The 12,002-nt window shown below is 40.8% G+C and overlaps 1 long non-coding RNA gene across 1 annotated transcript; it reads right to left on the bottom strand.

The window, feature by feature from the left end:
- Positions 1 to 452: 452 nt before the first annotated feature.
- Positions 453 to 10,351, bottom strand: LOC308631189. The gene is made up of 3 exons (XR_014018134.1): positions 10,178 to 10,351; positions 9,243 to 9,333; positions 453 to 686 (listed from the first exon to the last, which is right to left on the bottom strand). It is a non-coding gene; the product is annotated as an uncharacterized lncRNA (long non-coding RNA).
- Between the last annotated feature and the right edge of the window lie 1,651 nt (positions 10,352 to 12,002).

Below are 12,002 nucleotides of genomic sequence, written 5' to 3'. Positions count from 1 at the left end.
CACATCCCTGCCCCATTTGTTCATTTTTTAAAAAATATTTATTTATTTTTTAATGTTTTCAGAGGACACAACATCTTTGTTTGTAATGTGGTTCTGAGGATTGAACCTGGGCCGCTCGCATGCTGGGCAAGTGCGCTACCGCTTGAGCCACATCCCTAGCCCCCAATTTGTTCATTTTTAAAGCAGAAACTCACAGAAGCCAAAGAGGGTAAGAGAGGAGACACCAATAACATCATTTTAGAAAATGGAAACATGTTGGAGTAACTTGAGTAACTTGAGAAAATGGATTCTGAAACTTGCAGTGAGTTAAAGCATAAAACAAACTCTTTATACCACAAACTCTCAGGAAGTGGAAACATGGCTTACCTTTCTGAATAGCGGTGCACATGAGTGACGAACAATTGTAATTTGGTTTGAGGAGCAGCTGCAGCCCCAGACTCCTCTTCCCCCAGGGGAGCCACTGAGGGGCTGCCTCTTCCCCAGAGGACTGAAGGTCTTCCACAGGGGAGAGGAGAAAGGATCGCGGAGATGAGGAACTCCATGCCTGGGAGCAGGTGATGCATACTAGTTCATGAGTAAATATGGAGGCACTGGCTCTGCCCTTTGGGCTTCCAAACTTCAGCCATTTTGAAAGCTAATGCTCCATGTTGACAAACCACAGTCATGTGTTCAGAGCTTCCTATCAACTGGGAATATAAACCAGGTTACCTGATTTAAAAATCTATCACACCTGAATAATATAATAAATGTACAATAAAAAAATTAAATGCCAGAGTTTTGAACCCAGGAGTGCTTGACCACCAAACCACATCGCCAGCCCTTCTTATATTCTATTTTTTATTTTTTTGTTTTTGGTGCTAGGAATTAAACCCAGGGCCTTGTGCATGCAAGGCAAGCATTCTGTCAACTGAGCTATATTCCCAGCCCCTTATATTTTGTTTTGAGACAGGGTCTCATTAACTTGTTTAAGACCTTGCTAAGTTGCTGAAGCTGTCCTTGAACTTGCGATCCTCCTGCTTCAGCCTCCTGAGCTACTGGGATGACAGATGTGCAACATACATTTTGTTTTACTAAGCACATGCCTGATTACCTTTTGATGTATGGTAGGTAGTCAGGAAAGTAGGCTGAGGTGGGTGTGTCATTTGACCACTGGTGTTTTCATCCTGAACCACCATCTCTTCTGTCATATGGATAGCATCATTTACTCTGTGCCTATCTTTGGGCTGCTGGAACTAAGTACCAAGGACTTGGTGGCTTATATTCATCAGAGATTTATATCTCATAGCTCTGGAGGATGGAAGCCCCAAATAGTGCCAGCATGATCAGATACTGGTGAAGGCCCTCTTCTGGGTTGCTGACTGCTAGCTATTCTATCCTCATGAAGTGAAGAGGGCGAGAGAGTTCTCTTCCATAAAGGAGGCCTCTTCCATTCATGAGGGCTCCACCTCATGACCTAATTACCTCTTGTTATACTGATACCGATACAGAGACCCTCAAATAACTCTCAGACCACACATTGCCATTCCAATTAAGCCTTTATTGCTGGCCAGCAGTGAACACTCTGCTCTCCAAAGAATGAGATAGTCAGAGTGGCGCACCCGCCTTCAGTTGGCCTCATATTTTAAGCCAAAAAAACCCAAAACCCCACAAAAGGGACGTTTGGGGGTTTAGCCAATGTAAGCAAGCAAGTACAGAAGCCGAATTGGGCAGTTCAGGAGACAATGCAACGGGTACATTGGTATTTCCTACAGGACTTTCCAGGTTGGCATAGCAGAAAGCAAGCAGAAGGGAAGTGGGTCAAAATGACCCAAGTTGAGTACAAGTTAGAGAATGGTTATTAAAGTCTAGACAATTATTCTCTGACAAGGTACATTGCCCCCCAAAAATGGAAAATAAAGAGAACAATTTTACATTGTATAAGAATTGCTATGCTAGGTAACTATTAATGGGTACAGAGGTGGGGCTTTCCCACGGGAGAAACATTTCTTACATGATATGGAGTCTCAGGGTAAAATGGAGTCTGTTTGGTCATTGTCCATATAACCTGGCCCATAACGCTCCCAAAGGCTTCACTTCCTAATACTATCACATAGGAGGTTAGGATGTCAACATATGAATTTGGGGGTGACAACAACGTTCAGTCTATAATGGTGCCTATTACTTTTGTTATTGAATTAATAGGTTTTCAATGATCCTTCTGACGAGAGAGATACTATGTAGTGAGAAAAACCAATCTGTAGAGTCTGTTTGATCATTTTAATACTTGTTTGCATATTCTGTGCTAAATCAAGTGTGAGAATATAAAGGTCGGATCCTTATAAGAGGTCTAGGAATTTTGAGAAAGGAAATTCAAACTTTCTGTGAGCTGGGATCCTCAGGGAAACCCAGGTCACTGGAAATGTCTCCTCTGATAGTCTCAGAAGAGAAGCAGGTACACTTTTGGTCTTCAGCTAAATGTTCTGGTACTTTCCAGCTGGGTCTAACATTGGGCCTATTCTGTTTTTCCATACAAGACGTTTACACACAGTTAAACATAATCTTCTCAGGCTGTTACTAACTTTAAATATGTAAAACACCTAGATAACCTCCAACCTGCCACAGGCAAGGATGTGACTCTTGGAGCTCTGGAAGTTTACTGGAAGAAAAAAATCAGAAAAAAAAATTACTTCTATACCATGTGTAGCCCATTATGAAATATTTCTGCTGATCTCCATTTTCTTTGTGGGAATATGGTGGTTTTATTCTAATTTATTGATATGGAGTGCCAGGAGGTCTTTCTGGTTCAGGTTTTTTCCTCTCAATGACCAAATAAAGCAACTTGTCTTTTTTCTGGCTCAGAATGATAATAGTAATTAGGCCAAAGGGCATTTCACTGTGGAAGTAAAAATTCAAATGAGTATCTTTGAAACATGTTCCCAGTATACTTAGGAGTTTGTGGAAAACTTGAGCTTAAAAGATTTGATCCTCAGCAGTATCACCTGAATCTGGTAACAGATTCACTAACAGCAGGTGCACATGGAAGTCCTTGTTTTCAGTGGTTGCACACAGGAAGAAGGGGAAGAACAAAGATCGTTCAAGAAATTTTATGTGGTGCTATTAGCTCAGGGAGTGTACAGATAATGGTCAGGGAATAGTCTGTCTATCTATCTATCTATCTATCTATCTATCTACCTACCTACCTACCTACCTACCAAGGATTGAACCCAGGGACCCTTACCCACTGGGTCACATCTCCAGCTTTTTGGTTTTTAAAATTTTATTATTATTATTATTTAAAATATTGTATTTAGAGACAGGGTCTCTCTGAGTTGTTCAGAGCTTCACTAAATTGCTGAGGCTGGCTTTGAACTTGCAATCCTCCTGCCTCAGCACCCCCACACCCCCAGCCACTGGGATTTCAGGTGTGTGCCACCATTCCCCGCCAGGGAATTGTTTTGTTTTTGTACCGGGTATTGAATTCAGGGGCACTTGACTACTGAGCCATATCCCCAGCCCTATTTTATATTTTATTTAGAGACAGGGTCTCACTGAGTTGCTCAACGCTTTGCTTTTGCTGAGGCTGGCTTTGAACTTTTGATCCTCCTGCCTCAGACTCCTGAGCCTCTGGGATCACAGATGTGCATGGAATAGTTTTGATGTGGTCTTATGGAGTATGATGATTCTGTTAGTCTTCCTCTAGTACTGCCATATATGTGGGGACATCTACTGGGGGATGCTGGAATGAAGGACATGAAACCAAGGGTTAAAAATATGAGACTCTGCATTCATACCCTTTCAGAGACGCCTGTCATGCTAAAATTACTTTGGAGACTGCCCATATATGTCCTGTTCTCTTCCCTGTGACAATTGTATGCACATATAGTGATTTCATGACAGTGGTCATCATGAAGCAGAATGACACACATAGGGAGTGCCATTCTGATGGACTGATGGAGTTGCAGATGTTAGTGGACTACTTTTCACCTTTATAATATCGATCGCACATAATTATAGTGACACACTATATGCTGGGCTCTCACCTTTCTAAGCAATTTACCTTGTAAGACAGGCTGGGTACTACTATTATCTTATTATGCTGTTGAGGTAACAGAAACACAGTTAAGTAATTTGTTACGTAGTTTCAAAGTGGAGAGTTGGAATTTGAGCTCAGACTGTCTGATCTGTGAAATCTCTGGCTTTAGTCTTGAGAAATTTATTTACTTGTTTATTTATTTATTTATGGTGCTGAGGATTGAACCCTGGGCCTTGTGCAGCCAAACACATGGTCTATCACTGAGCTACATCCTCAACCCAAGAGTTTTAGATACAGAATTAGAAGATAATTGGCCGGTGGGGGTTGAACAGGGGGAGAAAGAAATGATTCTTCTCCCCTCTGTTCATCATTTTTACAGAGACAGGTTTCTCAAACAGGAAAACATTTTTGTTTTGAGGACTTTTGAAATTGTGAACACTACTCAGAAGCCTTTTGGGTTTGTTTTCCCCCTCCTTTTTTGGTACTGGGGTGGAACATGCTAGACAAGGACTCTACCATTGAGATACATTCCCAGCCCTAACTCTGTTGCTGTCTTTTCTTTCTTTTTTATTTTTAATGTTGCTTAGGGTCTCACTAAGTTGCTTAGGTTGGCTTTGAACTTGTGATCCTCCTGCCTCAGCCTCCTGAGCTCTTTAGATTACAAGCATGCATCACTGTGCCCAGCAGTTTTTCAACAAAAACAGATCTTCATTTTCAGTCTTTTTATATCAACCTGATAATCTAAAACAACAACAAAAAGACCTATTTGCTTTGGTAAATGAGCCAGAACCTCCAAGGGTAATTTCTCCTTGCCTTAAAGATCAAACCCAGGAAGTTCAGGAAATGTTGGGAATTAGTTTCCTTCCCTTACCTGTAAATGATAACATTCTGCTTTTCAAATTTTACAACCAGCAATCTGCTAAAATTTTAGCCACCAAGACATCTCTAAAACAAAAGGGTTTTATTGAGCTGTGACAGACACTAGTCATAAAGAAAAGGACTCGTTCTGGGACTGATTCCCCGAGCCTCTAACAGCAGGGCTGGAGATCAATCTGGAAAACATACGAGCTTCTAACAGCAGGGCTGGAGATCAATCTGGAAAACATAAGTGGGATCCAAGAAGCCAGAGGACTTTATAATGAAAATTAGGGGAGAATAAGGCGTAAATCCCTTATAGTGGCAAGAGTCCATGATAGGAGCAGGACCCATAAGGAGGCTTGGTGCTTCCTGTCTGGCTGATTCTCCAAAGCAGAAAGCCTTGTGGTCTTGATGCAAATCTTGAACATACAGGAAAGGAATGTGTTTGTTTGGTTTTTTTTTTTTCTTCTTTTCTTTGTTGGTTTAGCCCACAGCTATCAATGAAATAAACTTCTATTATCTTTTCTTTTCTTTCATCTTCTGGCTTGTAACTAAATTTAGGACATCTCAGAATTCTTATTAAAATTCAGGAATGATAATTTTAAAAAGAGAAAGTGCATGTTGATAATGACTGCTTTTTTGTGTTTTTATGTTTTTAAACATTTGTTTTTAAATGAGAATCATGTTGTCATTCATTTCAACCTTTATATAACATCAACTAGGGATCTGCAGAACAAATATAACTTAGATAAGCGTAAACTTTATTTAGTTAAAGTAACTTATTATTAAAATTCTAGCTATCCATCCCAGATAACAGAATAATTGGTATTGGGAATCCATGACATAGTTCTTCTCTAAGAAATTCTCATTTAAGATACACATACAATAAGAGAAGGAAATTTTTCCATTATTATAAAATACAAGTGAATAGAATTCACAGCCATTCCCCACTTTGGGGAAGCCATTCTTCGTTGTGGCACCGAGGCCTGGTACCTAGTCTGAGGAAGCTCCTATAAGATGACTAGAATGTTCATTCTGATTTTTCCATAGCTATGATTAGAGTCAATCTTGCAATGATAATATTGTAAATGGGACCACAATACTCTAAATAAAATACTAAACTTAAGTTCTGCTGCCTTCTAACCTCAGTGTTTCTAATATGATCAGGGAAATCCTTGCATCTCTGTAGACTAGAGATAAGGGTGATAAATGCCTTGCTAGCCTGTCCTGTTGTGGGGCCCAGCATTGGTGGCTTGCACCCGATGAAGGAAAAGCATTGTTATTTGATTGATTTCCTGTTTGAGAAACCTGTCCCTGTAAAAATAATGAACAGAGGGGAGAAGAGGAAGGGAATTTTCCTTCAGGGGACCTGACTGAGGAAAACCCAGCTCAGCTCAGAACCCTGTAAAATGCAAAGGTTTCACGTGCATGGACACTCTCTTTTATTGAGAACCAAATTACCAAGGTCGTATATAAGCAAAATGAACGGTGTCTCTCTAGGGATAACAAAAAGCTCTCAAGATAATGACTCAACAAGTATCATGAATTCCTGATTCCAGTAATAAACACAATGGTTTAATTCCCTCAGCTGCCCTTCAGCTGCTCAGCAAAGAAACAGGCAAAAGCAGAAGAGTAAACAAGACCCAACTGAAGATAATGCAGGATTTGTAGGCTCTAATGAAACATTACACAAGACCATGTTTATAAAGCACTTGGCACACAGCGAGCCATAGTTAATTATTACTAGTCCTCAAAGCAGAAGAGAGAAGAAAGGCAGAGAAGAGAAACGAGAAAGTGACTAGTTAGGTGATCCAAGAAAACAAACACAAAAAGACTCCCAGGGCGAAGTCTAGGGAAGAATGCGTGTCCAGGAATGTAGTCCCTGGTCTGTGGTTATCTTCCTGTGGCCTTGACCTCCACCACAGTTGGCCAGGGGCCAAGTTCTGGGCACTTAGGGTGAATACCACAGTTGCTGACTAACTCGGAGTTTCTTCACGTTCCAGGGCCTGTCCACCATCTAAAAATCAACAGGGCTGACCTGAATTAGTGTTCCTCAAACTTGAGCAGGTACAGCATCTTTATTTTTTGGTGGGCAATGGTGAAGGTACCAGGGATTGAACTCAGGGGCATTGACCACTGAGCCACATCCCCAGCCCTATTTTGTATTTACTTAGAGACAGGGTTTCATTGAGTTGCTTAGAGCCTTGCTTTTGCTGAGGCTGGCTTTGAACTCCGGATCCTCCTGTCTCAGCCTCCTGAGCTGCTGGGATTACAGGTGTACACCACAAGGCCTGGCTAGGTATGGCATCCTTTTAAAATAAAAGAATCATTACATTCTCTGAGTAGTGTTAAATTGCTATGTTTATGATGTGTCTTCAATAAACACCCTTTACCTTAAGAGTCCTTCACCTGTAACATTCTGGCGAATTTACAAACTAAAATGTAAGCCAAGTCGCGTCTTAACATTAATTGCACATGAAGAGAATGCTTTTTAAAACAGAGTTGCCCTTTTTGTTAGGAATGCAGTCCTCTCACCACCTCAATTCTGTCCATTTTTTTTTCTCTGTTTAAACTACTGGGAAACCAAACTGCTGCCTGCAGTGAGTTTGGGCATAAATGCATTTCTTGGCGTTAAGGTTTCTTCTCTGATTCTTGGCCCACAAAATTAATGTTGGTGCCAACAACAAAAACACAGACATAAAGGCTGAAATTGCAGGGCAGTGTCCAGGTTTGTGGCTGCACAGATGACTCAGAATAGGTTCATATTCATTTTTTCAGATTGCTCTTAGAATACAAACACAAAATTTAAAAAAAAATCTCTTAAAGATTATGTGATCATTACAATGTATCTGACCCCAGCCTGAGCAACACTGAACCAAGTGATCCCAAAGTTCTTCCCAACTCTCTTACTTTGAAGAAGTTTGTCCTTGATGGTGCTGTAGGCATAGTAGGTGCTCAATTTAATATTGGCTTAAATTGATTACACTTTGGTCTATAAAATTATCCAATCCAAGCATTTAAGAAAAGATTTTTATTTGCATAATTTTCTTGGTACAGTTCTTATGAATGCCACATAAAAATATATATTACATTTAGCAAATTTGTTTAAATATGCAAACTAGATTAAACACTAGAGAAAAACAACATGCTGAGGAGGTTCTACCTAAACCCTGTTCTAAGAGAAATCATTGCACCTGCAGCCTACATGGCTGTACTTTATCACTTGCCAACCTGTCTCCTCTTCATAGGCCACAACCACAAGGCCAGGGAGGGGCACCTACCAACTGACATTCACTGAGCCACCTGTGACTTCTGAGGTCTGTCTGAAAAACATGAACTGAGCCAAATATCTTCTCTCTCTCTGGGGACTTTGAGACAAGGGTCTGGAAGGAATTTACCAGTTAAAGGTGACAGCAGCATCTATACCTTCAGTTCAGGGGCAGCATTAGGGAGAAGTCCTAGCAGTGCAAGTAGGGGTAGCTGAGTCACATTAATGGTGGAACACAAGGGCGGGGCCAGCTACCCACCTCTCCTGTAAAGCTACCTTAAATCTCATCCGTGCTCCAGTTTCAGTCTGTATGGGTCCTATCCTATTATGGTTCCATTTCTTGGAGTACCTTGAACAAATAGCTAACCTCTCTTAGCCTCTGTTTCTTCAACAGTAAAATGGAGATAATAATAGAATCTATTTGTTGGGCTAGTGTAGCGATTAAATGAGGAAAGAATTTAGAACTGAGTTTGGGCTGGGAATGTGGCTCAAGCGGTATCCCTCTGGCCTGGCATGCGTGCGGCCCGGGTTTGATCCTCAGCACCACATACAAACAAAGATGTTGTGTCCGCCGAGAACAATAAATAAATAAATAAATAAATAAATATTAAAAATTCTCTCTCTCTCTCTCTCTCTCTCTCTCTCTCCTCTCTCACTCTCTCTTAAAAAAAAATAGAAACTATCCTTTAAAAAGAAAAAAAGAACTGAGTTTGGCACATACATAGCAAGCACTCAATAAATGTCAACTCTACTCATAATTATTACTTCCACAATATATTTTATACCACATTGCATAAATTCAAATGTGTTTGAACTTTAGCTTTGCTTTGTTTGCAGTGCTGGGGATAGAACCCAGGCTCTTGAGCATGCTGGGCAAGTACTCTACCACTGAGCTGTGCACTCAGCCCAGGATTAATTCAGTAGAGCTTCAGTAAAAGAAACAGGTGTTAATTGTTTTCCTTTCGAACTTCATTTCCTTAGAACTTCATCTGTGTTGGGGAAGGATGGGATTTCCGAAAATTAACTACTGTCTTAGTCTGTTTGGGCTGCTATAACAAATAAGCATAGATGGGGTGGTCTAAACAAAACAAAGTCATTTCTCACAATTCTGGAGGCTGGGAAGTCCAATAGCAAGTTACCAGCTTGTCGGTTTCTGGTGATGGCTTCTTCTCGGTTGCAAACTACCAACTTCCTGCTGTACCTCACATAGACAAGAGGAGGGAACGAGAGGTAATGAGAGGAAACCTTGTTGCTATGAAAGGTCTTATCCTCAAATATCATCTTCAAATATCACATTGTGGACAAGTTCTCAATATATGACTTTGGGGGGTATAAACATAAAATCCATAACAACCATCTAGCATAGTAAACTCATTTTGAAACTCTGATACAATAAGATGGTGATTTGCTATAATGGCCCAAATTGAAAGAAAGGTCATCATTGAGTATGACATATTAAATTCAGGAACTAGTGACTTTTAGTTTCAGACAAGACACAGGATAATAGAGCTGGGTCCTAACAACTTCAAGTTCAAAGAATTTGGGGGACTTGAAGTTCAAGAGCCTTAGGAAAGGGTGATGTGCACACATGGGAAGAGGGGAGCGAGATAGGATGCAGAAGGAAGCCAAGAACTGGCCAAGGAATTTCTGTTATTTCAACCACCCAGAAAAAATTATTTCTGTTGCACAAATAAGTGATTTTTCTTTTTTCATTTTATGTTTCAATCTCTTTTTTTCCCGAAGTTTCCGATTTATAGGGAAATATTCTCCTTACCTCTGAGACTTGTATCTGAATGAACAATGGAAATCAGAGAGAGAAGAGGGCCAGCCTCTCACTCACATAGATGTCCAGCTTGTTTGCTTGGCTGAACTGAGCATGAAAACTCATTGTACAGACATCTTTATTAGAAATATTTATTGCATAAAACAAATACTCTCTCTATAATACCATAAAACTCAGAGGAAACCAACACACGCCTGATGAAAGAAATAGGAAATCTATTGCCCTTGTGCTCTGCCATTTAGAATCATTTACTCACCTATGAAATCCACACGGACTCTTTCAATCTCTGTGAAGACCCAAGAAGGTTCAACTGCACCATTAAAGTAAGTGTTAACTCAGCCCACCAATCTCATGATCACCAGTTTCACAAGCAATTAAGCAGTTCACAAAGCCTGGGCTTCCATGAGAACCATGCATCCTCCCATCCTGACTTGCATAAGCAGGAGGATATTTCAGAAGTGACTGGCTGTGACTTCTGAGGCTCCACCATCAGAAATATTGTGGTTCTCATATTACCCTCTCAGATCTCTCGTTCTCTCTGGATGAGTCAAGCCACTGTGCATGTGGATCCTAGGGCAGGTGGAAAGACCCACATGCGGAGGAACTGAACATCCTGCCAACAGCCAGCACATCTGAGGATCCACCTTGGAAACAGATCCTCCAGCTCTAGTCAAGCCTTCAGATGACTGTGGCTCAGTCAACACCCCAACTGACACCTTCCTAGAACCCAAGCCAGAGCCCACCAGCTGAGCCACTCCGGAAGTCCTGACCCACAAACACGGCATGAGAAAATAAGTGTTTATTCTAAGTCACCAAGTCTTGGAGAGATTTGGTTAAGCAATCCGTAGCTATTAACATTGTCTATTAACACACTGGATATTTCACTTTCATTCTTTAATTCACTCATCAGAAAATTTATGGAGAACTCATTTGGCCAGGTAGTCGACATTCAGGAATAAATACAGTTTGCTGCCTTCTAGAAGCTCACAGTCTGGGAAGCTGGGGGTGGGGTTGGAGGTAGCATAAATGCCTACAACAGATAACTCCATAAACACCATCAATGCCTGTAACAGATGTCACTTATACCCTTGCTTCAGTATCACATTTTCAGTTTTCGCCTGTGATCTGGGGACATCAAGTTTGGCGGTGACTCCAGTGGTTGAAGAGAATGCTCATCAGTTCCTGCCGCATGATTGTTTGGGTTTTAATAAGAGTGATCAATACCATCAGCTCCCCCTTTAAATGCTAATGAATGCTTTAACGCAGCAGATGCAGACATACAGTACACTGCAGATTAAAATTAGGCTCGAAATTAAATTGCTTACACATAGCAAAGGAGCCAGTTTGGACATCTTGATAATCAGCCACAACCAGCTGACAAATCTTGAATTGTCCCTACACCAACACACAAAGCCTCTCCCAGTCTCAGCCAGATCAGGCATCATCAGGCAGCTAATGAGGGGGCCTGGGGCCTCTGGGCAGGAGAAAGGAAAACTGCCAGGTCAGACTTTCAGAAGAGCTTCGCCTGCGTTTGGAAGCAATCGCAGCAGGACCATAGAGGGCACAAGGATTAGGAACAACCTAGATTCATTAAAAAGACAGATCTTGGGCCTCTGGCAAGAAAAGCCATATAGTGAGATTTTGTAAATGTCCAAAAGAACTATCTCGGTGTATAAATATTTCTTGAACATACTTACCATTCTTATTATTTTCTATTCCTGTGACAAGTGTTTATCAAGAGCCTACATTTATACTGCTATGTGTAGTGTAGAAATTAAAAATGGAAATCTAACCGGGTTCACTATGACTCAAAGAGCAGCTTCTTGGAAAAAAATAGACTGGCTTTTTTCCTTGGGAGCCTTTGCACACCCAGAACCTGCTCTTAGCAACATACTCTGAAACCGAATCACTGTGTGAGAGTCACACTCAGGGGCCAACTCCCATTGGTAAATCTCACAAGAGACTGATGTATAAAATCAGAATGGTAACTCTTATTTTTTATGTCTTAAATTACTGATTTATTTGACCAATTCTGGATGGATAGGCATTTCTTTTTCTTTAATAGATAATGCTACATTGAA

The sequence above is a fragment of the Spermophilus citellus genome, assembly GCF_964194105.1.
Source record: "Spermophilus citellus genome assembly, chromosome: 11".
In the NCBI taxonomy this organism is placed as follows: domain Eukaryota; kingdom Metazoa; phylum Chordata; class Mammalia; order Rodentia; family Sciuridae; genus Spermophilus; species Spermophilus citellus.
The sequence above is the reverse complement of the archived record's forward strand: the minus strand, read 5'-3'. Positions and strand labels throughout refer to the sequence as shown.